Raw genomic sequence first — 22,245 nt, 5'->3', positions numbered from 1 at the left:
TCCCTGATTCATTGTATCAGGTTTCTCAGCTTTGGCTGCCCCGTTTGTCAACTCTGTGCAGGCAGGAAGCAGCCAAAGTGCTGTTTTCCCGGCACATTGGTTACGGGATCATGGTGTTTGCACAGCGTCTGCATGTCCATCTTTCACCTCCTTGTCCTCCTCAGTAAGCCGAACCCATTCCCATAGATACTTCGATCAGAAACTGTAGTGACCCAAGGACCTGCAGGTTTCCCTCACTCATCTTTATTATACTGCATTTCAGTGTTTTGTATGATTGTCACTGGAAACTGTCAGGGAAATGTCCATGAAAAAGTAGAGTGGATATGAGCTTTGTTGGTTGTGAGATTTGTCTGTGTTTTGTGTCATTGTGAGATGCGCAAATTGGAGGTGCCCTTGCAGCATTTGTGATGATTGTCTGAGTTAAAACAGAAGTTCTTGGTGCCGTTTGCTTCCCTGTTCTTCAAATTGACACCAGCTGATGCAGAGGCTACTGAGAGAGCCTTCAAAAAGGGCCCCAAAAGTGACAGTAACCGGTTTCTGTAGTGTAGTGGTTATCACGTTTGCCTAACGCGCAAAAGGTCCCTGGTTGAAAACCAGACAGAAACAGTGCTGCTTTCTCTCTTGTGGCTCCTGTTGTCTTCTTTTCATCCAACTCCTTTCTCAAATACATCCATAGCTTCTATGCTTTCTTCCTCGTTGTTTTTTTTCTTGCATGAAACTTGAAGTTCAAAAGGAAAACATTAGCCGGCATGTTGAGGGGCGGAATAGACCATCATTTGGGAGATTGCCAGCTACATATCAAATCTGAGCATAGAAGAATCCCAACCCTTTGTCCGGCCTAGTTACCTCCCAGCCAGCAGTGTTCCCCCTCGCTTTTGTTGATTTTGAGCTAGCCACAAACAGCCTCATGTACCCTTTCCATGTCAGAAAAATCTATTTCCTGATGATCACATTTCCCCTCCTTTCCTGGCTAGGCAGGGTTGTGGTGTGAGGACTCAGAACATAATAATTGGAAATCGCTAGCGTAGTCACAGCGTAATCATTGTGGAGCTTAAACTTTGTTCTGTAATCCAGCTAATATCTGTTATCTGCCCATGTATTTTCTGTTCCTAGACCAAACACTGCCCTGTTGGATCCGAGTTCTCCAGAATTCTCAGCCATTGTTTCTGTGGGGGATTGGCTCCAAGCCATTAACATGGATCGCTATAAGGATAACTTCACAGCTGCTGGGTATACAACATCAGTTTTCCCTTTCTAAATAATATTTTTCCCATAATATTTTTTAACACTCAACAACTTGCTCATCTTCAAACCATGTTAACACAAGCTCTGAGCTACAAATTTCCTTCCTGTTCCCTTGATTTTTTTAGCACAGTAAATTGATATAAAAGAAACAGAAAACAAAACAATTTCCAATATTATCCATTGAGGACAGGACTTTTTTTTTTTTTTTTTTTAAAGTTTTAATGCCATCTCATTTTACTCTCTGTCCGGTTTTTATAAATCATCACAAATGCAGTAACGAGGAGTTACAGAAATATACAAGGAATAGATACAGTGTGACCCAGTCGATAGACAGAGAGCTGACTCCATCCGCAGCCTGAAACAGTCTCTGTGACAATAAAGAGGGCTGGGAAGGATCTGACACGGAAGTACTTGTATGCCCAATGCAGAGCTGGCACCAATGTAGGAAGAAGTAGAGAAGCTACAGATCGCTGAAGGGGACAGTGAGCCCCTGAAGGGTTATGTTTCCCTCTCTTAGCTAGGCTAGAATAGAAGAGGAGAAAATTCTCTCTCACTCTCGGAGGATGATGGCAATGTCAATTTGTCCTCTCTTTCTGTTCCACTAAAGCTCAGAGACAGGAGGAGACAATTCCTGCCTAAGAGCCTTGAGAGAGCAAGGCTAGGGAGCAGGCAAAGCTAAGGGCCCCATTACACGGAACCTCCTATCAGCTCATGTGAGGTGCTATCAAAACCCCTCCCTGGGTTCTAGGATAGAGTTAGGATTGGCTCCATGTGTTTTCCTGGAAGAGCCTCGAGGTAGGAGGAAGAAGAAGCAGAGAGGGTTGCGATGGGCCTAAATGAAACAGACAAGGAGTGTACTTCTTGGGGTTTGTTTGTGTTGTTCTTGTGATCCTGGTGGAGGAAGCTGAAGCATCATTTGAGTTTGTGTCAATGTCTTTGGTTAGGTTCAGTTTGTGACCCTGAGCACAGTGGATCCTTCACCCTCTGTTCTTGTCCCCTCAGGGAAATTGAGAACGGACCACGTTCCAAAATTAGTCAGAGCAGTTGGCGAAAGCCTAGTACAGGTGATAAAAAACCACCCTCCCTGGTGGTCTAATCTAGTGGTTAAATTTCAGTGCTTTCACCACCGAGACCTGAGTTTGATTTCCAGCCAGGAAATGAAGCTTTTCATCACATATCTTCACTTGTTGTTCCCTCAACTGGTACTTCATCATGCTCAGATGGGTTTTGGATACTACGTGAAACTCAAACGGCCTCAGAACAGAGCCTAGGCATGTTCCGATTGTGGACCTTTCATACAAGTAGAGCTGTGCAAATCATTTATTTCCTTGCTTGCTAGCTAGCCTAACCTATATAATAATAATACTAATTAATAATCATCCAGCTTGACCCAAGATAAATTTTTTTCTTGGTGAAACAAAATTTTAAAAAATCATTTTTGGTCCACCAAAATATTTCAGTAAATAAAATATTCATCAAAAAACTATTCACCCAGCTCCATAGACTAGTCTTCAGAATTAAGCAGCTGGAGAGAAGGATCAGTAGCCTCTTCCATTCCTGAAGTCTAGCTGCTGAAGGGTGGGATGGATCAGAAAATAACAATTAGAAATTTCTAAGCCAGCCTTTCAACACACACAACACCACTTTTCCCTTTTGAAATACCATTATTTCCTTAGCCCTTTTTCACATCAACCTCTTGTTCTTCTTCAAACGATGTTACCACAAGCTCTGAGATACTAATTTCCTTACTGCGCCCTTAATATTTTTAAAAACAACAAGGAGTCCTTGTGGCACCTTAAAGACTAGCAAATTTATTTGGGCATAAAATTTTGTGGGCTATAACCCACTTCATCAGATGTATGGAGTGGAACATACCATAGGCAGGTATAAATACACAGCACATGAAAAGATGGGAGGTACCTTACAGAGTGTGTGTGGAGGGGGGTCAATGCTAACGAGTCCAATTCAGTTAGGGTGGATGTGGCCCATTTCCAATGGTTGACAAGGAGGTGTGAGTATCAACAGAGGGAAAATTATTTTTTGTAGTGACTTGGCCACTCCCAGTCTTTATTCAGGCCTAAGTTGATGGTGTAAAGTTTGCAAATTAATTCCAGTTCTGCAGTTTCTCATTGAACTCTGTTTTTGAAGGGTTGTTTTGTTAAAGAATGGCCACTTTTAAGTCTATTATTGAGTGTCCAGGGAGATTGAAGTGCTCTCCTCCTGGTTTTTTAATGTTACAATTTTTGATGTCTGATTTGTGTCCATTTACTCTTTTGCATCGAGACTGTCTCGTTTGTCCAATGTACATGGCAGAGGGGCATTGCTGGCACATGATGGTATCTCTCAGGGGGAGGGATCAGTCAGGGTTTCAGCATTGGCCTGCTAAACCCAGGGTTGTGAGTTCACTTCTTGAGGGGGCCATTTAGGGATCTGGGGCCAAAATTGGGGATTGGTCCTGCTTTGAGCAGGGGGTTGGGCTAGATGACCTCCCTGAGGTCCCTTCCAACCCTGATATTCTATGACCATGTTGGTAGATGTGCAAGTGAACAAGTCCCTGATTGTGTGGCTGATGTGGTTAGGTCCTATGATGGTATCCCTTGAATATGTGGAAATGTCAGTTTGTTCTCTCTTCCTGTGCTATCTAAGCTAAGAGGAAGAGACATTTCCTGCATAAGATTGTTGAGAGGCAAGAAAGTGCATTTCATTTTGGGCTCACCATATAAACAAAAAATTACTCTTAAGGTAGTAAGATCAAGCACCCAACATGGGGCTCAAACCCATGACCCTGAGACTAAGAGTCTCATGTTCTACCAACTGAGCTAGCCAGGCTGTCTGTAGCACTTCTTCAAAGGCACAGTCACAGTGTGAGTTGAGATTCCTTTTCTGACATTTGCCTTCTGTCTTCATTCCTTCACTCTCCAGCTAGCAAGCAGGGGCTATTACAAGGCTGGTTAGATGCTGGTTTCTACATCAAAGAGCTGGGGTTGATTTACCAGCTGGTCAGAGAAACAAGCACGGGAGGGTGGAATTTAGTGTTCTCCCACCATGGGGAGATGCTCTTTGACTCACATAGTGGGGGAGAGTCAGCAAAAGCTTCTCAGCGCCCAGAGAGGGGGTAGACAAGTAGGTTCCCCCCAAGCCACACACACATTTTTGCAGGACATCAGACCTCCTGCGGAGAAGCTTCTCAAAGAATATGTGGCCCCAGGAAGGTCAGAGAAGGGAATCACAGTTTGCCTTAAGAGGTGGGTGAGGGAAACCTGTAGGTCCTTAGGCCCCTCCAGCATCTGATGAAACCATTTGTGGGAAAGAGTCTGGGGTAGCCGAGCAGGACAAGGAGAGGGCAGAAGGGCTTGCAACTGGTGTGCAATCCCCATGCTCCCAGTGGCCCAAAGGGAGCAGGGTTCAGCACTTTGTCATCTTCCTGAGAGCGCAGCGCTGACAAAATGAGAGCTACACTAAGGGGCAGCTAAAGCCATGAGACCTGTGAAAATGAATCAGCCTCCCACCACGAGGCGTCAACTCCCCTCTCTGGGTTTCTATCCCAGAAATACTTTCAGCTCAATGTTTTTTTCCCCTGACAGAGGCTCCAGATTATAAACAGAAGAAGAAGCGGAGAGAAGTGCACGGGGGTCAATGAAAGCAGAGGAAAATTGCTCCTCTGGTGATTTCTTTGTTTTGCTCCTGTGATGCTGATGGAGGAACTGGAAGCATAAATTGAGGTTGTGACACGATGTCGTCCATTTTTGGGGCTCGGTTTGTGACACTGAGCACAGGGGATCCTTCACTCTCTGTTCTTGTCCCTTCAGGGCAGTGGAGACTGGAGCAGCGTCTGAGATTGGCGAAGTAGGAGCCTGAAAAAGCCAAAGCTGGTTGTCAGAAAGAAATGGCCCTCCCTGATCCTTTAAGTGGTGGGCTCTGGTGTTTTAACAGCTGAGTCATGGGTTCGATTCCCACAGGGCAATGAAAGTTTTTAAACAAAAATCTCCATTCATTCCGCGTTTGAAATTGGGAGCAAAAGAGGGCTCCTTGTCCTTATCAACAAGGGAGAGAATGGCTTTTTTCTTAGCAAATATTTTTAAAGGGCACTGACTCGAGCTGCAGATCTCATTTCATTTGTATTTACAATGGAATGATTCTTTCTAGTATAGACAGAAATTCTTCAGCTAGCCTTGGATTCCACAGGAATACTAGAAGCAATGGTGTCTAACTAATACCTGCCTTTTTTTCGGAGAACAGGAATATCTGAGTTTTCCATGGACATTTCCCTTCCAGCACCTTGGGCCTCATCCAACAATATAGGAAACCGACATGCAGTCAAATACATGGAAAGTTTCTCAGCAAAGGGTTCACTGAGCAGGCCAGGGAAAAAGTTTTGCCAGAACACTTGGTTATAATATCCCACCCTGTCCTTAAATGGAAAGCAAGGAGATGACTCTCAGAGCACACAACCAGAGTAGGTAGGGCACCCACTTATGACTCAAAACCACCAATTATGAGTCTCACGTTCTACATTGTCAATGTACTACGCCATTCTCCCTCCACCTGTATATTGAACAGCTAAGCCTGCCTCCCCTCAAGCCATGTCAAGTCTCTTCTGGATAAGGAGCATGGAATTTACCCAACTAGGTGGCCTGAATGCACTGCTTTGGAGGATCTTTGAATTCCCTCCAACTTCTACCATAAAATACTAAGCAGTTGGTTTTGTAATGTTACTGGAGAGTTTAAATCATAGAAACGATAGAAATGAGGCCGTTTCTCAGGTAGAAGACAACAATTGTGTCAGGAGGAAGCCCCATTGTTACCACTGTCATATAATGATGATATGGTTTGTACAACATGTGTCTTGTGAGGTATCATTGTAAAAGTTGTGATCTGTTGAACGTTAATACCTGGTTGCATCGTGTGTGCTATCCTTTTTGTCTGGGAAGTGATGAAGTTTTCCTCTGGGTGCGTTATTGAAATATGTTCTGAGGTTGGGAAGTGCCCACCACCAGCCTTTCAGGTGCGACAATGGAAAAGCTCGGCTCGCTGCTGGCCCATTAAAGGTATCCACACTCGCAAGGTCTATCCCAGGAACCGTGTATAATGCAGACTTCTCCAAGATAGCACAGAGACAATGGACACTGCTTGACTCAAATCATAGAATCATAGAATATCATGGTTCGAAGGGACCCCTGAAGGTCATCTAGTCCAACCCCCAAATCCTAGCAAAGGAGCTTTCTAGAAAGTTGGAAGAAACTATGAAAGAGGGGAAGAGACATCATGACTTGGCCTCGCTCCCCCACAACTCAACACCTGGAAACACATCAGGAGGACAAAGACTGAACTGAAATAATTCAGAGATCAGAAGAGAATAATAATAATTCACTCAAAACAAAGTCCCCAAAGAGACTAGTATTGGTTTTTCAGAAGAAAATTTTCAATTTGGGGGATTTTGTTTTCCCAGTCAGACCTTGCCAAGGGAAGCAGAGAGAAAATGTTTGAGTTGCCTCCTTCAAAACAGCTTGGCCTGGACACTCTAGCTGTGGGTCACTGTCGTGGCCTTGCTGTGGAAGGGGGCATTTTCATAATTTGGGGAGGTCCCAGGGTGTTTGGGGGAGGTTTTGAGGATGTTACCTTTTGAGATAAGATATAGAGAGCTAGACAATTCTTTCAGCACCACATTTCATTTTAAGCGGGGGATCTGAGTTCCTGAGAAGGTTTTTGTTTGCAGGAAGCACCATGGTTTGGTCTGTCATTGTGCCAAAGGGGGATATGGTTGTTTGTAAAGGAAGAGAGAAGACTGAACGCCTTCGATGAGGATGGGATTCGAACCCATGCGTGCAGAGCACAATGGATTAGCAGTCCATCACCTTAACCACTCGGCCACCTCATCTGAGCTGTCAGACAAAAGACAGGAGGAGAAATCTAAGGCCAGCAGAGATAGGGCCAATAAGGGGTTTTTAAATGCTAAGCCTAAGCAGGGTCTGAATGAGCTCCCCCCTCACATCTAGTGAGGAGCTGGGAGGAAAGACTTCAGGAACAGACTGTTTGCATCGACACACCTACTCGGCCTAGGTACACAGCTTGATGGAGCCGCTTTGCCAGAATGACCCGTTTTGGCTGGTGTCAGGTTACAAATCACTTTAGCATTCAGTGAAATGAAATGTTATTATCCTTCCTGTATGAGTGAAGGGCAGCAGAACATACCTTGTCCATCCTGATGGAGGGGCTAGATGGGTGAGGAATACTTTTCATTGGACTGCATAGAAGTGATTGAGGACTTTACCTAAACCAGTGGTCCCCAAACTTGTGCCCTCTTATCCGTGTCTGCGGCCCCTCGGAAGCTGCAGTCGAGAACCAGGGCTGGGAGTGGGGCTCTTGTTTCCTGGGAAGTGGGGTGTGGACGGGGGTAAGGGTGACGAGGCTGGGCCAGAAGCCAGGGCCCCAGGCTGAGGGTGGGGTTGGGGAATAGAATATCAGGGTTGGAAGGGACCTCAGGAGGTCATCTTGTCCAACCCCCTGCTCAAAGCAGGACCAATCCCCAATTAAATAATTCCAGCCAGGGCTTTGTCAAACCTGACCTTAAAAACCTCTAAGGAAGGAGATTCTACCACCTCCCTAGGTAACGCATTCCAGTGTTTCACCACCCTCCTAGTGAAAAAGTTTTTCCTAATATCCAACCTAAACCTCCCCCACTGCAACTTGAGACCATTACTCCTTGTCCTGTCCTCTTTTACCACTGAGAATAGTCTAGAACCATCCTCTTTGGAACCACCTCTTAGGTAGTTGAAAGCAGTTATGAAATCCCCCCTCATTCTTCTCTTCTGCAGACTAAACAATCCCAGCTCCCTCAGCCTCTCCTCATAAGTCATGTGTTCCAGTCCCCTAATCATCTTTGTTCCCCTTCGCTGGACTCTCTCCAATTTATCCACCAATGTGGAATGGAGGGGAATGATCACTTCCCTCGATCTGCTCGCTATACCCCTACTTATACATCCCAAAATGCCATTGGCCTTCTTGGAAACAAGGGCACACTGTTGACTCATATCCAGCTTCTCGTCCACTGTCACTCCTAGGTCCTTTTCCGCAGAACTGCTGCCTAGCCATTCGGTCCCTAGTCTATAGCGGTGCATTGGATTCTTCCATCCTAAGTGCAGGACCCTGCATTTATCCTTGTTGAACCTCATCAGATGTCCTTTGGCCCAATCCTCCAATTTGTCTAGGTCCCTCTGTATCCTATCCCTACCTGCCACCGTATCTACCACTCCTCCTAGTTTAGTATCGTCAGCAAATTTCCGGAGAGTGCAATCCACACCATCCTCCAGATCATTTATGAAGATATTGAACAAAACTGGCCCCAGGACCGACCCTTGGGGCACTCCACTTGTTACCGGCTGCCAACTAGACATGGAGCCATTGATCACTACCCGTTGAGCCCAACAATCTAGCCAACTTTCTACCCACCTTATAGTGCATTCATCCAGCCCATACTTCTTTAAATTGCTGACAAGAATACTGTGGGAGACCGTGTCGAAGGCTTTGCTAAAATCAAGAAACAATCCATCACTGCTTGCCCTTCATCCACAGAACCAGTAATCTCATCATAGAAGGTGATTAGATTAGTCAGGCATGACCTTCCCTTGGTGAATCCATGCTGACTGTTCCTGATCACTTTCCTCTCGTGTAAGTGTTTCAGGATAGATTACTTGAGGACCTGCTCCATGATTTTTCCAGGGACTGAGGTGAGGCTCACTGGCCCGGAGTTCCCAGGATCCTCCTTCTTCCCTTTTTTAAAGATTGGCACTACATTAGCCTTTTTCCAGTCATCCGGGACTTCCCCCGTTCGCCACGAGTTTTCAAAGATAATAGCCAATCGCTCTGCAATCACAGCCGCCAATTCCTTTAGCACTCTCGGATGCAACTCGTCCGGCCCCATGGACTTATGCATGTCCAGCTTTTCTAACTAGTCCCTAACCACCTCTTTCTCCACAGAGGGCTGGCCACCTACTCCCCATGCTGTGTTGCCCTGCGCAGCAGTCTGCGAGCTGACCTTGTTCGTGAAGACAGAGGCAAAGAAAGCATTGAGTACATTAGCTTTTTCCACATCCTCTGTCACTAGGTTGCCTCCCTCATTCAGTAAGGGGCCCACACTTTCCTTGGCTTTCTTCTTGTTGCTAACATACCTGAAGAAACCCTTCTTGTTACTCTTAACATCTCTTGCTAGCTGCAGCTCCAAGTGTGATTTGGCCCTCCTGATTTCATTCCTACATGCCCGAGAAATATTTTAATACTCTTCCCTGGTCATCTGTCCAATCTTCCACTTCTTGTAAGCTTCTTTTTTACGTTTAAGATCCGCAAGGATTTCATCGTGAAGCCAAGCTGATCGCCTGCCATATTTATTATTCTTTCGACACATCAAGATGGTTTGTCCCTGTAACCTCAATAGGGATTCCTTGAAATACAGCCAGCTCTCCTGGACTCCTTTCCCCCTCATGTTATTCCCCCAGGGGATCCTACCCATCAGTTCCCTGAGGGAGTCGAAGTCTGCTTTCCTGAAGACCAGGGTTTTTATTCTGCTGCTTACCTTTCTTCCCTGTGTCAGGATCCTGAACTCGACCAACTCATGGTCAGTGCCTCCCAGATTCCCATCCACTTTTGCTTCCCCTACTAATTCTTCCTGGTTTGTGAGCAGCAGGTCAAGAAAAGCTCCCCCCCTAGTTGGCTCCTCCAGCACTTGCACCAGGAAATTGTCCCCTACGCTTTCCAAAAACTTCCTGGATTATCTGTGCACCGCTGTATTGCTCTCCCAGCAGATATCAGGATGATTAAAGTCGCCCATGAGAACCAGGGCGTGCGATCTAGTAGCTTCTGCGAGTTGGTGGAAGAAAGCCTCGTCCACCTCATCCCCTGGTCTGGTGGTCTATAGCAGACTCCCACCATGACATCACCCTTGTTGCTCACACTTGTAAACTTAATCCAGATACACTCAGGTTTTTTGCAGTTTCGTACCGGAGCTCTGAGCAGTCATACTGCTCCCTTACATACAGTGCTACTCCTCCACCTTTTCTGCCCTGCCTGTCCTTCCTGAACAGTTTATAACCATCCATGACAGTACTCCAGTCATGTGAGTTATCCCACTAAGTCTCTGTTATTCCAATCACGTCATAATTCCTTAACATCACCAGGACCTCCAGTTCTCCCTGCTCGTTTCTAACGCTTTGTGCATTTGCATATATGTACTTCAGATAACCTTCTGATCGCCCCTCATTCTCAGTATGAGGTAGAAGCCCTCCCCTCACAGACGTTCCTGCCTGTGCTTCCTCCTTGTATCCCACTTGCCCACTTACCTCAGGGCTTTGGTCTCCTTCCCCCGGTGAACCTAGTTTAAAGCCCTCCTCACTAGGTTAGCCAGCCTGCTCTCAAAGATGGTCTTCCCTCTCTTCGTTAGGTGGAGCCCGTCTTTGCCCAGCAGCCGTCTCTGCCCAGTTCCTTCATGGAACATCATCCCATGGTCAAAGAATCCAAAGCCTTCTCTCCGACACCACCTGCTTAGCCATTCGTTGACTTCCACGATTCGACGGTCTCTACCCGGACCTTTTCCTTCCACAGGGAGGATGGACGAGAAGATCACTTGAGCCTCAAACTCCTTTATCCTTCTTTCCAGAGCCACGTAGTCTGCAGTGATCCGCTCAAGGTCATTCTTGGCAGTATCATTGGTGCCCACGTGGAGAAGCAGGAAGGGGTAGCGATCCGAGGGCTTGATGAGTCTCGGCAGTCTCTCTGTCACATCACGAATCTGAAGAGCAGGGGCAGAGTGGAGCTGAGTGGTGCTCCCTCCCTGCCCTCCATGGGGGCTGGCTCAGGCCCTGAGGTGCCCCCATGAACATTCCTCTGTGCCTCCCTAGGAGGCATACCCCACATTTTGGGGACCACTGACCCAACTCGCTAAGCAGAGACTAATGATGCCAAAGCCCAGGGAAAGGTAGAAGAAGTGCAGGGACCCTGGCACTGGTACCATGGCCCTGCCCCCCCCTTCTGCCTGAAGCCCCACCCTCTTCATGCCCTCCACCCAGGGCCCCATCAACTACATTATCTCTGTTCCACCCCTTCCCCCACTGCCCCACCATGCTCGCTCCTTAACCGCCCCCCCCGTGGCCCTGAGACCAGAGAAGCTCTGTGCCCTGGCTGCAGTCCCCCGGCCATAGCAGGGAGCGAGAGCACCTCCAACCCTGGGGCTGACATAGGGGAGACTTTTCCAGGGGGCCTAATTTGGCCAGGGGCCCTAATCATGGGCCCCATTAGCCCATGTGTCAATCCGCCACTGCCCCCTTGGCAACACAGCTTTGGGGAGGCTGTGCACTCTGCCAGCGTAGTGTCAGAAACTGCTTCCTGGGGGGGGCTCCCAGATTTCTCCCTGCTTCTTCCCAGATCAACCCCTCCCACAATGTTCCTCCGTGGCCCCATAGAGGGTTGCGGGGGAGTGAGGAGCAACACGAAGTGTTCCATGCATCCTGGTCACTTTCCCCTCCTGGGCTGTGCTCAGAGGCGAGCATCAGAAGCTGCTTCTCTCTGGCCTCCTCTTATACAGCCCAGGGGAGGAAAGTGACCTGGGTGCAATGAGCTCTGAAGTCACTTCTCACCCCCCTCAACCCCGGCAGCCCCTAGGGGTGCCCGGAAGAGCAGCATTCCAGAGAGAAGAAGGCAGGAATGCCAGCTTCCCCATGCACACAGGTCAGTTTCCCCACATGGGTGCAGCAATTATGGGTGAAGGAGGGGAGTATGGGAATTAAGAGCAAAGGGGATACAGTGGAGGGGTTAGGGCACAGGAGTGGGCAGGGGTTAGGCGTGAAGGAGGTGCAAGGGTTGGGAGTGCAGGAACTAAGGGCAAAGGGGGAGTGGGGAGCCCACAGGGGCCTGGGGCAATGGGTGTGCCAAAGTACAAGTTTTGCCCAGGGTGCCATTTTCCCTAAGGCTGGTCCTGGGGAGGAGTTTCCCCATTGATAACATTTCTTGCTGGGAGGGGGAAGAAGAGAAAAGAGGTGTTTTCTCTCTCTCTTTCCTCTCCATTTTTTCCCATTCCTTCAGTTCCAGAATTCTCCCTTGTATTTCAGACTGGGATTAAAGGGAGCTCCAGGCTTTCCCTCTCTCCCTTCTGGGAAAACAAGTTCATGTTTTTACAAGGAGCTAAAGAAGCCTCAATTCCGCATCTGAATTAATGTCACATTTCTCACTACTTGACAAAAAGAAGTGTCATGTCAATCCCAGGTGAGTCCACTCCAGTCATGCCGTAGGGCATTGCGTCACCACGTGGCCATTTCACTTCCCTCCTCAGTTTCACCCAGAGACACAATTTCCTTTGCACAGATCCATGAACACCAAACCTTTCTGTGTCTCTAGTCTGAGCGAGGGCATTCAATTGCATTGAAACCTTCTCTCCTGCAATGGCAACTGTCAGACAGAGGGGACGTGGCCACCTTCAGCCCTGACAGTGAGATATTCCCTCTCCTCTTTCTTCATGCTGCTGCTGCTATTCCATGAAACATGACCGATGGAATAAAAAGCTAGGGTTTACTCCAGGGTGAGGAAAGAAAGGAGCCACCAACTCCCCAAAAAATCTCAGTGACCCAAAGAAAACCCGCCCCTGCTATTGGAGATACAACAAGAAAAGGGACTGTCTGAATTATCAAAGCAGGGAGTGAACAATCTACAGCAAAATCATTTACCACAAACACACTCTAGCCAGTAGGGAAATGGGCAGAAATTCTCGCTGTTCAGCCATGGCCACACACACAGAACTGCACAGCAGTGAGTGTGCTGGGTAAGCTGGTCTGAGCAAACAATTGGAAATGACCTTTCAATGAGAACAGAACCATAGTGTAGAAAAGCCCCTGTATTAAATGGTTGTGGCTGAGTGCTTAGGGAGCTGGCCTAGGAAACCATGGGGGTCTTTCCGTGGAGGATTGGTTCTTGCCAACTAGGGAAGGCTGGTGTGTGGTGTCTTCATGGCATGGTGTCTTTCAGTGCCTGAGCACCCAGGGAGCCAAGTCTAGTCTTCCTCTCAGGCCAAGGACAAATCTACATTTCAAACATTGAGTCTACACCGCTGCAGCTCGGTAATGAAGATGCTGTGTGCCAGGGTTTCTCAAACTTCATTTCACTGCAACCCCCTGCTGCCAAAGAAACTTACTACATAACCCCGGGAAGGGGGACCAAACACAAAGCCCCTCCACACTGGGGTGGGGGGAGCTAAAGCTGAAGCCCAAGCCCTGCCCCACTGGGGGGAGGGCAAAAGCAAAGCTTAAGGGATTCAGCTCTGGGTGGCGGGTAATCAGCCCTTTGGCTTCAGACCCAAGCCCCAGCAAGTCTAACGCCAGCCCTGGTGACCCCATTAAAACAGGGTCACGACCCACCTTGGGATCTTGTCCCACAGTTTGAAAACCACTGCTCTGTACTGATGGGTGTTACAAATTACACCTGATAGGACATGCACACCAATGCTACGAATTACACATGGTTGGACACGCACAGTTCAAATCTAGGCTGAGGCATATAAACAAAGTCCACAACTGCAGAGTTCCCAAAAAACACCAAGGTTATTACGCTTGACCGTGGCGCCCCCCGGCTAGCCAGGAGGGGACCCCAAATACAGATTATACAAAGGTTATATACTTTTTATCAAAGCATGTTGCCCTCATGCATCAGAAACCTTAGCCAATAAACAAACCCTTTTCTTATCTACCACCTATACCTGCTTGGTGCATTCCTCGTGCTAAACTAGTATGTTAATTACACAGCATGGTCCTAAAGCATGAATCAGTAACTTTTATTATCAGAATGGGAGGCCTCACATCAAAGGCCAAGAGATAGGGAGTTAGGGACAGACAAAGAACAGATACCGGCAGTCAAGGCAGGCTGGAGACAAGGAGGAGGATTTTTACAGGAATGCAGTATCTAAGGAACACTTCTTCTGGTGAATGATGTGCTTGCTTTTACACAATGGTGGGTCCCAAACCAAAATGGAGTCACATGTGCTAACTTTTCCTTAACATGGGAGAGAGTTTTCCTGTCAGTGTAGTTAATTCACTTCCCCAGGAGGTGGGAGCAATGTCAGTGGGAGAAGCTGGGTCATTGGGTGTGCAAGTTGTGGTGTTTACCACATTTATGAAGTTTAATCAAACCCCATTATTAAAACCACCTGTGGTCTGGGAGTAGAAAAGGAGCTCCCTGAAGCAGGGTCTGTCCTTCAAAGTCCTGGAGATCATGAGTCCAGCCCACTGTTGTTATGGGGGTATAGCTCAGTGGCAGTGTTTGACTGCAAATCAAGTGGTCTGTGGTTCAAATTCAAGTGCCCTCTTATAAGCGCTTTTTTTTTAAAAAAAGGAAAACATTTTCATTTCCATTCTCCATTATGTTCATGAATTCCACTGTATGAGGATTCTTGAAATGAATGTAAACCCTCAATGTTTCACTGTGCAAATGCATAAAAACATAGCAAACCTGGCTATCAACTGAAATCATTCCAGTCTTCTGTGTCTAGTTTATGTTTTCATAAATTAAACAAAGGTATAATATGAATACACATTTGCAGATCCGTGTTCTCCAGGGGCTATTGTTAGGATATAGATATTCAGGCCTGTCTGTAAAGGCCTGTACTCTAAGAATTTAGGTGTATTCTTATCACTTGGCTTGTTCTAATGGTATTAAAGAAAGAATCAAAATCACTGTCTGCCGGTGTAAGGGCCTTCTGTTACTGTGACAGTCTGAGGCCCCTGTGCTTAGGGCTAAGGCCTTTGGCTAAGCAGCAGAGGCAGCCATAAGCTGGGAAGTGAAAGGTCACCTCCTCATATTCCAACCTAGTCACATTGAAATCAGGTGCTATTGGGCTGATAGGAATACAATCCTGTCCTGATAATGCCTATCGCCTCCAGAGAAAGGGAAGTGCCTGGAAGATATAAAAGGAAACTTAGTTTGATAGCATCCTGTCTGGCAAGAACTCACTTACCAATAGCTGGGTTGTGAAATCCTCATTTCTGTCTTTGTTCTATCACTGGAGTCCCCATTTCCCTATTGTTTGTCTGTATCATCTCTGTCTAGTTCTGTGATTGTTTCTGTCTGCTGTATAATTAATTTTGCTGGGTGTAAACTAATTAAGGTGGTGGGATATAGTTGGTTAAATAATCATCTGACAATATGTTAGGATTGGTTAGTTAAATTTCAGGAAATTGATTGGTTGAGGTACAGCTAAGCCGAACTCCCGGGTGGGGAAATTGGAATCATATTTAGCTAAAGGGGGAAATGGGAACAGGGACACAGGTGTAAGGCTCTGTGGTGTCAGAGCTGGGAAGGGGGACACTACGGAAGGAAACTGGAATCCTGCTTGCTGGAAGTTCACCCCAATAAACATCGAATTGTTTGCACCTTTGGACTTTGGGTATTGTTGCTCTCTGTTCATGCGAGAAGGACCAGGGAAGGAAGTGGGGGAAGGAATAAGCCCCCTAACAGCTATGCTGTGCAGAAGAACAAGAACCACATCCAGTTGGGGTTCAGGAGTCTGATGAGCAAAGGCAACTTGGTGCAGGCTAAAGTCACCAGCACCTTGGCTCCTTCACATTCAACCAGCAGCTAGGACAAGGACATGGCATGAGAAGAAGACAGTGGTTCTGAGCAGGAATATAGCCACCAAGAAGCTGGCTAAAGCTGCCAAGATCCGCAGGAAGACCACCACGCCCATGTCTAGGAATAATCATCAGAATGCGGTGACTGCAGGGGGGACCAAAAAGGCAGAGAAAAGCCCTCAAAAGGTGTTATCTGCCAAGCCCTAGAAGGTGGTCAAGATCCCACCTAACATCAAGACTGGAGAGCCAACTTCAAAGCACCCAAAGCCAGGGCTAAGAAGGTGCACTGAGAAAGAAGTGAAGAGATTTCTATTGGGATGACTCCTGCTCCCCAATGGCTCTTTTATTATTCACCATGGACCACCCAGAGAGATCAAAGTCCTGCAGAACGAACAGCCCCATGGATAGTATCATGAAGTGGTGGCAGTGGGGGGAAGGGTTTCTCTTCCAGAGGGGAAGTGCTGTGTTTTGTGTAACACCTCCCAGGTGTGTGATGCACTGACAGGGCAGCTGCCTAGAGCTCCCACATGAGCTCATTCTCTTTGACCTGCTTCTCTTGTTATTTCAGAACCAGCACGAGTGGGAGTGTGTCCCTGTCACTTCACCAGCTATAGAACAGGCTCTCTCTGCATCCCATCTTTGATTAATCCCACATTTTAATGTATTCCTATTGTGATACTTTCCCAGTTCTCTGCCTCATTCTAACATTCTGGTCAGAGATTGACTATGGGGAGGAATGGACTAGTTTGCATGACATTTGGTAAGTTGCCATAGTAGGTGATTGAAAACTCTGCTGGAGGTGGGCAAGAGCCTGTTACAAACATAAAATAGCTAAGCTTTACCAAACGTACCTGTTACACATTCAAACCTTCCTGTATACACACAATAGAAATCAACAGCCTCTGGAACAACTCTGATATCATAATAAAAAAGGCTAACAAAGATGTGCTGTCGTCATCACGACTAAGTTGGAATATGAACAAGAGGCTGCTAGGCAGCTCTCTAACTCCACATTCTACAAGCCATTATCCTCTGATCCCACTGAGGATTACCAGAAGAAAGGACACCATCTGCTCAAGAACCTCCAGGCTTCTTCACCCTGTATACTGGCACAGCAGTGAAGGCCAGAAAGGAGCAGCGGTTCTCACTGGAACATGTCCACCCACTGCTCACAGGCAATTCCCAGGCCCATCACAGCACACTATCTTGATGAGAAAGGATCCCACTCGGCTTAACCATTGCTTCTTTTCCTTCCACCTGGAACCCTGCTTCTTTTTCTGGGCTACAAGAAGCCATCCTTGGGATGCCAAGAGGCAGGCACAGGATTCTACCTCCCAGCAGCCAACCGCACCACCCCTGGCTTTGGTAGAACGAACGGTGACGCTCTGCTAACCCCACTGAGGCACTTAGCTTCTGCCCTGTCTTCCTCAGCATGACTTTCCTCTTTTCTCCTATTCCTGCCTCACTCCCTCTTTTGGCAAGTCACGCAAAGGAGGGCAGCCGGAAGAGCCGGCCTCCATAACCCAACAACCAAGGGCAGACGAGACCAAGCCACAAGGCTCCAAAAGGTGACTGGCCCAGACCCTCTAGATTTCTCAGCTCATTTCACTACCCTCTGTCCTGCGGGGGTCGGGGTTACCCCAGGGACAGGCCAGTGGTAGAAGTAGGAGCGCCTTGCTGGAAGCTAGAAAAAGTAAGCCATCATGTTTCTGCCTGGTTTCGAACCAGGGGCCTTTTGCGTGTGAGGCAAACGTGATAACCACTACACTACAGAAACTCTGTCACAGAGCTCTGCCCCTCCCTTCAAATTCCATCCACTTGGCTGGCTCTCACCCTGGCACAAACTGATGGGCAGACCTGGAGAAAGTGGCGGCAGCCCTTTGGTAGGTCAGCTGGGAGAGCAAAGGACTGGAGCCGGTGCTCAGGAAGTCGTCTTTATGTCTCCCTTGTGACTCCAGCTTGAAGGAGAGCTTCTTTTTCTTCCCCTTGATGAGAAAGAGCAAGAGAAGAAAGAAAGCTCAGGTGGGCCACCTGGGTGCACAAGCCCATGCTGTCTTTTCCTGCTGCAGAGCCCGAAATGAGGGACTCACGGCGGGTAAAGGCACCGCTGCACTTCCAGAAAACAGCCCACCCCTGCACACAAAGGGACAAAACAACATGCCAAAGCCTGGGATTGAAGCAGGGACCTTTAAATCTTCAGTCTAATGCGCTCCTGGCTGAGCTACTTTGAGAGTTACTAGGTTTCTGTTTGGCCTGCTGTTTCTCTGTCTGGGATGTTTTTGTCAGCCATGGCACACAAAAAGAACCTCACTGTGAGTGGCCCACGAAGGCAAGATGAATTTTTGCCTGCCTTGCTCAGCTTGACTTGCTTTCTCACCCCATTCCTGTCTTAGTTCCTGGGTTACCTAGTGGCTGAAGGCGACTGGGGCCTAGCGGCACGGGGAGGAAGTTGGGCAGCTGAACCCTGCTGGCAAGAATCCTGCTGCCACTTGGCACCCCAAACTGTATTCCTGGCTTTACCTACTGGCCACCAGGGACTTGGTGCCCAGCAGCACAGAGGAAGGAGGTGGACAGAGCTACCCTCGCCTTGAAGCTCAGGATCATTAAAACATATGTTCAGTCTATGATGGCCAATGAGAGACCGACATCACTTGTTATTTTATCACTTGAAAATGCCATTGGCCAGTCTTTGGATCTCTCTAATGCTGCGCTTCAGTTCATGAGGACAAAGTCGAGAAAGTGATCTTTGAACTAAAGGACTCGGGTTAACAGTCAAACGCTGTTTCTCACTGTAACACTAGTTAAGACTGGTCCACCCTGTGTTGGTCGCCATTCAATTTCTAGATCTTAGTACATTTCAGTTACTGTTAAAATTAAAAAAAAAATTCTATATGCTTCAAGGAAATAAACTTTTGTATTTGATTATTTCTGGCATGAATAAAAACAGATGTACAGATCCTAGCCTGCAAATATATTACCTTATATGACAGAGAAAATCATGCATACAAATTCTGCATCAAAATCATGAAATGAGTTGCAAATGCAATAAAAATAAAATATTCAGAAGTTTAACATGTGAGGGGGGGCACCGCAGACGCTTCTTGCCTGGTGTGCCTTTTGATCTAGGGGAAGCTTGTCAGGGAGAACAGGAGTTAGTTTCACATACCTATTTTCAGGCTGTAATCTGTGGGCACCCTGCCTTGTGGGAGGGATCCCAGTAGCCCAGACTCAGGGCTGGAACAAGCCCCTGTTTTAGGGGGAGGCTGCATGGTTTAGAGCAGGGGTGGGCAACCTGAGCCTGAGAAGGAGCCAGAATTCAGCAGTGTACATTGCCAAAGAGCCACAGTAATATGTCAGCAGCCCTGCATCAACTCCACTCCCCCAGCTCTCACTGCCTCCCGCCCACCGAGTGCCCCGCCGATCAATGTCTCCTCCTCCCTCCCCGCACCGCCCGATCAGCTGTTTCGTGGCATGCAGGAGGCTCTGGGCGGAGGGGAGAGGAGCGAGGGCACGGCAGGCTCAGGGGAGTGGGCTGGAAGGGTTGGAGTGGAGGCAGGGCCTATGGAAGAGCCAGAGGTTGAGCAGTGAGCACCCCAGGCACATTGGAAAGTTGGCATCTGTAGCTCCACCCCGGAGTCAGCACCTATAGAAGGAGCCGCATATTAACTTCTGAAGAGCCGCACGTGGCTCCGGAGCCACAGGTTGCCTGCCCCTGGCTTACAGCAATCTGATGCCTCAAACAATCTGTCTCTCCCAAAGTGTTGGATCTGCATCCCCAGAAGGCTCCTGCACTGCCTCCCCCCTTTTCACAGTCTATAGAAAGGAGCAGCATCAAGGCTTAGTGATGAGCGACAAGGTACAGCATGGGTGGCAGAGGCTTCAGGATCCCAGAGTGTTTGCCTCTCTGGGGCATTTTGAGTGAGATCTCAGGGACACATTGTAAGGCAGAATCCCAGGAATATATATGAAAGGAGCATAGGACCATAAGGACGTAAGAACAGCCATACTGGGTCAGACCAAAGGTCCGAATAGCCCAGTATCCTGTCTTCCCATAGTGGCCAATGTCAAGTGCTTCAGAAAGAATGAACAGAACATATAATCATCAAGTGATCTATCCCTTGTCGCCCATTCACAGCTCCTGGCAAACAGAGAGAAAGAACACCATACCTATCCATCTTGGCTAATACCCATTGATAGGCCTATCCTCCATGAATATATCTGGTTCATTTTTTGAACCCTGTTATAGTCTTGGCCTTCACAATATCCTTTGGCAAGGAGTTCCACATGTAGACTGTGGGTTGTGTGAAAAAATACTTCTTTTTGTTTGTTTTAAACGTGCTGCCTATTAATTTCATTTGGTGGCCCCTAGTTCTTGTCTTAGGAGAGGGAGTCAATAACACTGCCTTATTTACTTACTCACACCAGTCATGATTTTATAGACCTCTAGAATATCCCCGCTTGGTCGTCTTTTTTCCAAGCTAAAAAGTCCCACTCTTATTAATCTCTCCTCCTATGGCAGATGCTCCATACCCCTAATCATTTTTGTTGCCTTTTTCTGAACTTTTTCCAATCCCATATGTCTTTGAGGTGGGGTGACCACATCTGCATGCAGTATTCAAGATGTAGGTGTACCATGGATTTATATAGAGGCAATATGATCTTTTCTGTCTTACTATCTATCCCTTTCTTAATGATTCCCAAGATTCTCTTTCCTTTTTTGACGGCCGCTGCACATTGAGTGGATGTTTTCAGAGAACTATCCACCGTGACTCCAAGATCCCTCTCTTGAGTGGCAACAGCTATTTTAGACCTCATAATTTTATATGTATAATTCGGATTACGGTTTCCAATGTGCATGACTTTGCATTTATCAACATTGAGTTTCCTCTGCCATTTTGTTGCCCTTTCACGCCGTTTTGTGAGGTTTTTTTGTAACTCTTTGCATTCTGCTTTGGACTTTGAGTAATTTTGGATCATCTGCAAATTTTGCCCCCTCACAGTTTACTCCCTTTTTCCAGATCATTTATGAATATGTTGAAGAGTACTGATCCCAGTACCGACCCCCTGGGGGACACCACTATTTACCTTTCTCCATTTTGAAAACTGACCATTTATTCCTACCTTTTAACCAGTTATTGATCCATGAGAGGACCTCCCCTTTCATCCCATGACAGCGTAATAGAGCAGAATAGGGTTTCCTTGTAAGGGGGAGTAAACTGAGAACATATCAGGAGGTTGTACACATTTATTGTCCTGGTGAAAAAGTGTGTCTGATACTCAGTCTTTGCTGCTCCTGCCGGCAGTGACTGCTGAGGACATTTTCCTTCTCTCCTCCTGGGTCTCTCTTCTGCCAGATTCTTGGCCAGTGTGGCCACCCTGCAGGCGATGGCAGAGCAGTTTGGTAATAGGCTGCCGGACTCACCACATAAGAGCGGAGCTGCTATAGCACCTTGACTGATCATGGGCCACATCCTGCAGCCCTGGCAGCCCAGGATAACCTCCCACTGATGGCAACAGGAATTTAGCCTTTGTAACTAGCTGCTTGTACCTGAGGTCTCAGCTATGAAGTAAGCTGGTGGCACACACAGCTTCATCCAAAGAAGTGAAGGATGTAAGCAAAAGAAGAAAGTTGGCCACCTGGGGAGCTGCTGCAGTCCCATAACCACAGCTGGAAGGGAGAAGAGGAAAAACTCCCTGAAGTGCTCAAAGCAGCACCGAGAAAAGGAAGTTTGTCAGTGAGATCAGTAGCAATAAATATGAAATGAAGGACTGCTTTCCCCTCTGTGATGCCATCTTTGAATTATGTTACTTTACGATGAGATAAAGCTTGAAAATATCCTGCTCTAATTTCAGGATGGGTCTGTAACCATAATCATTCTCTGTGGGAAGTGGCCTCTAGATAATAATCTTTGGGAAGAGCTGGCTGAAGAGCCTTCCTACGAACCAGGAGATCATGGCTTGGCCTGCCAGTTCTTCCTTGCTGAACCTGGCTTGTCAGCTAGGCTCCTCTTTTTGTATCTCTTCTCATAAAAAGAAAAGACCTCACAGCACAATCCTTGCAAGTGCTCGTTCAGGACAAGGAGAGCTTCCTTGTGGTGAAGCCTTGGAAAGTGGCAAATGCTAAGTCTGCAGCTGATGGAAAGTTACCATGACTCAGAGTTGAATTGAAGTTGCTGTGACTGAAACCCAGAGCACTAACCACTCTAGGATCACAGCAGCTTGTGGGAGAAGTGCATGTTAGAAGCCCTCTGTCAACTCAGCTGTGGCTTTCCATGCACAGAAAGCCAGCCCACTCAAGGTCTGCAAGTTTTGTGGGAAATGGGGAACGTCTGTACTTTGGCATAGGAAGGTGTTGTCTTGGACCATCAAGGGGAACAGTTGCAAATAAATAGTCGAGGAA

General features: G+C 47.3%; 4 non-coding genes across 4 annotated transcripts; 1 reads left to right on the top strand and 3 right to left on the bottom strand.

The window, feature by feature from the left end:
• Positions 1 to 533: 533 nt before the first annotated feature.
• Positions 534 to 606, top strand: TRNAV-AAC (transfer RNA valine (anticodon AAC)). The gene has a single exon. It is a non-coding gene; the product is annotated as a tRNA-Val (tRNA).
• Positions 607 to 4,001: 3,395 nt separating this feature from the next.
• TRNAK-CUU (transfer RNA lysine (anticodon CUU)) lies at positions 4,002 to 4,074 on the bottom strand. Its single transcript has one exon. It is a non-coding gene; the product is annotated as a tRNA-Lys (tRNA).
• A 2,967-nt stretch (positions 4,075 to 7,041) lies between these two features.
• Positions 7,042 to 7,123, bottom strand: TRNAS-GCU (transfer RNA serine (anticodon GCU)). Its single transcript has one exon. It is a non-coding gene; the product is annotated as a tRNA-Ser (tRNA).
• Positions 7,124 to 17,549: 10,426 nt separating this feature from the next.
• Positions 17,550 to 17,622, bottom strand: TRNAV-CAC (transfer RNA valine (anticodon CAC)). The gene has a single exon. It is a non-coding gene; the product is annotated as a tRNA-Val (tRNA).
• Positions 17,623 to 22,245: the final 4,623 nt, after the last annotated feature.

Source organism: Eretmochelys imbricata, chromosome 28 (assembly GCF_965152235.1).
Source record: "Eretmochelys imbricata isolate rEreImb1 chromosome 28, rEreImb1.hap1, whole genome shotgun sequence".
In the NCBI taxonomy this organism is placed as follows: domain Eukaryota; kingdom Metazoa; phylum Chordata; order Testudines; family Cheloniidae; genus Eretmochelys; species Eretmochelys imbricata.
Note: the sequence above shows the minus strand (reverse complement) of the source record. Positions and strands in the feature narration are given on the sequence as shown.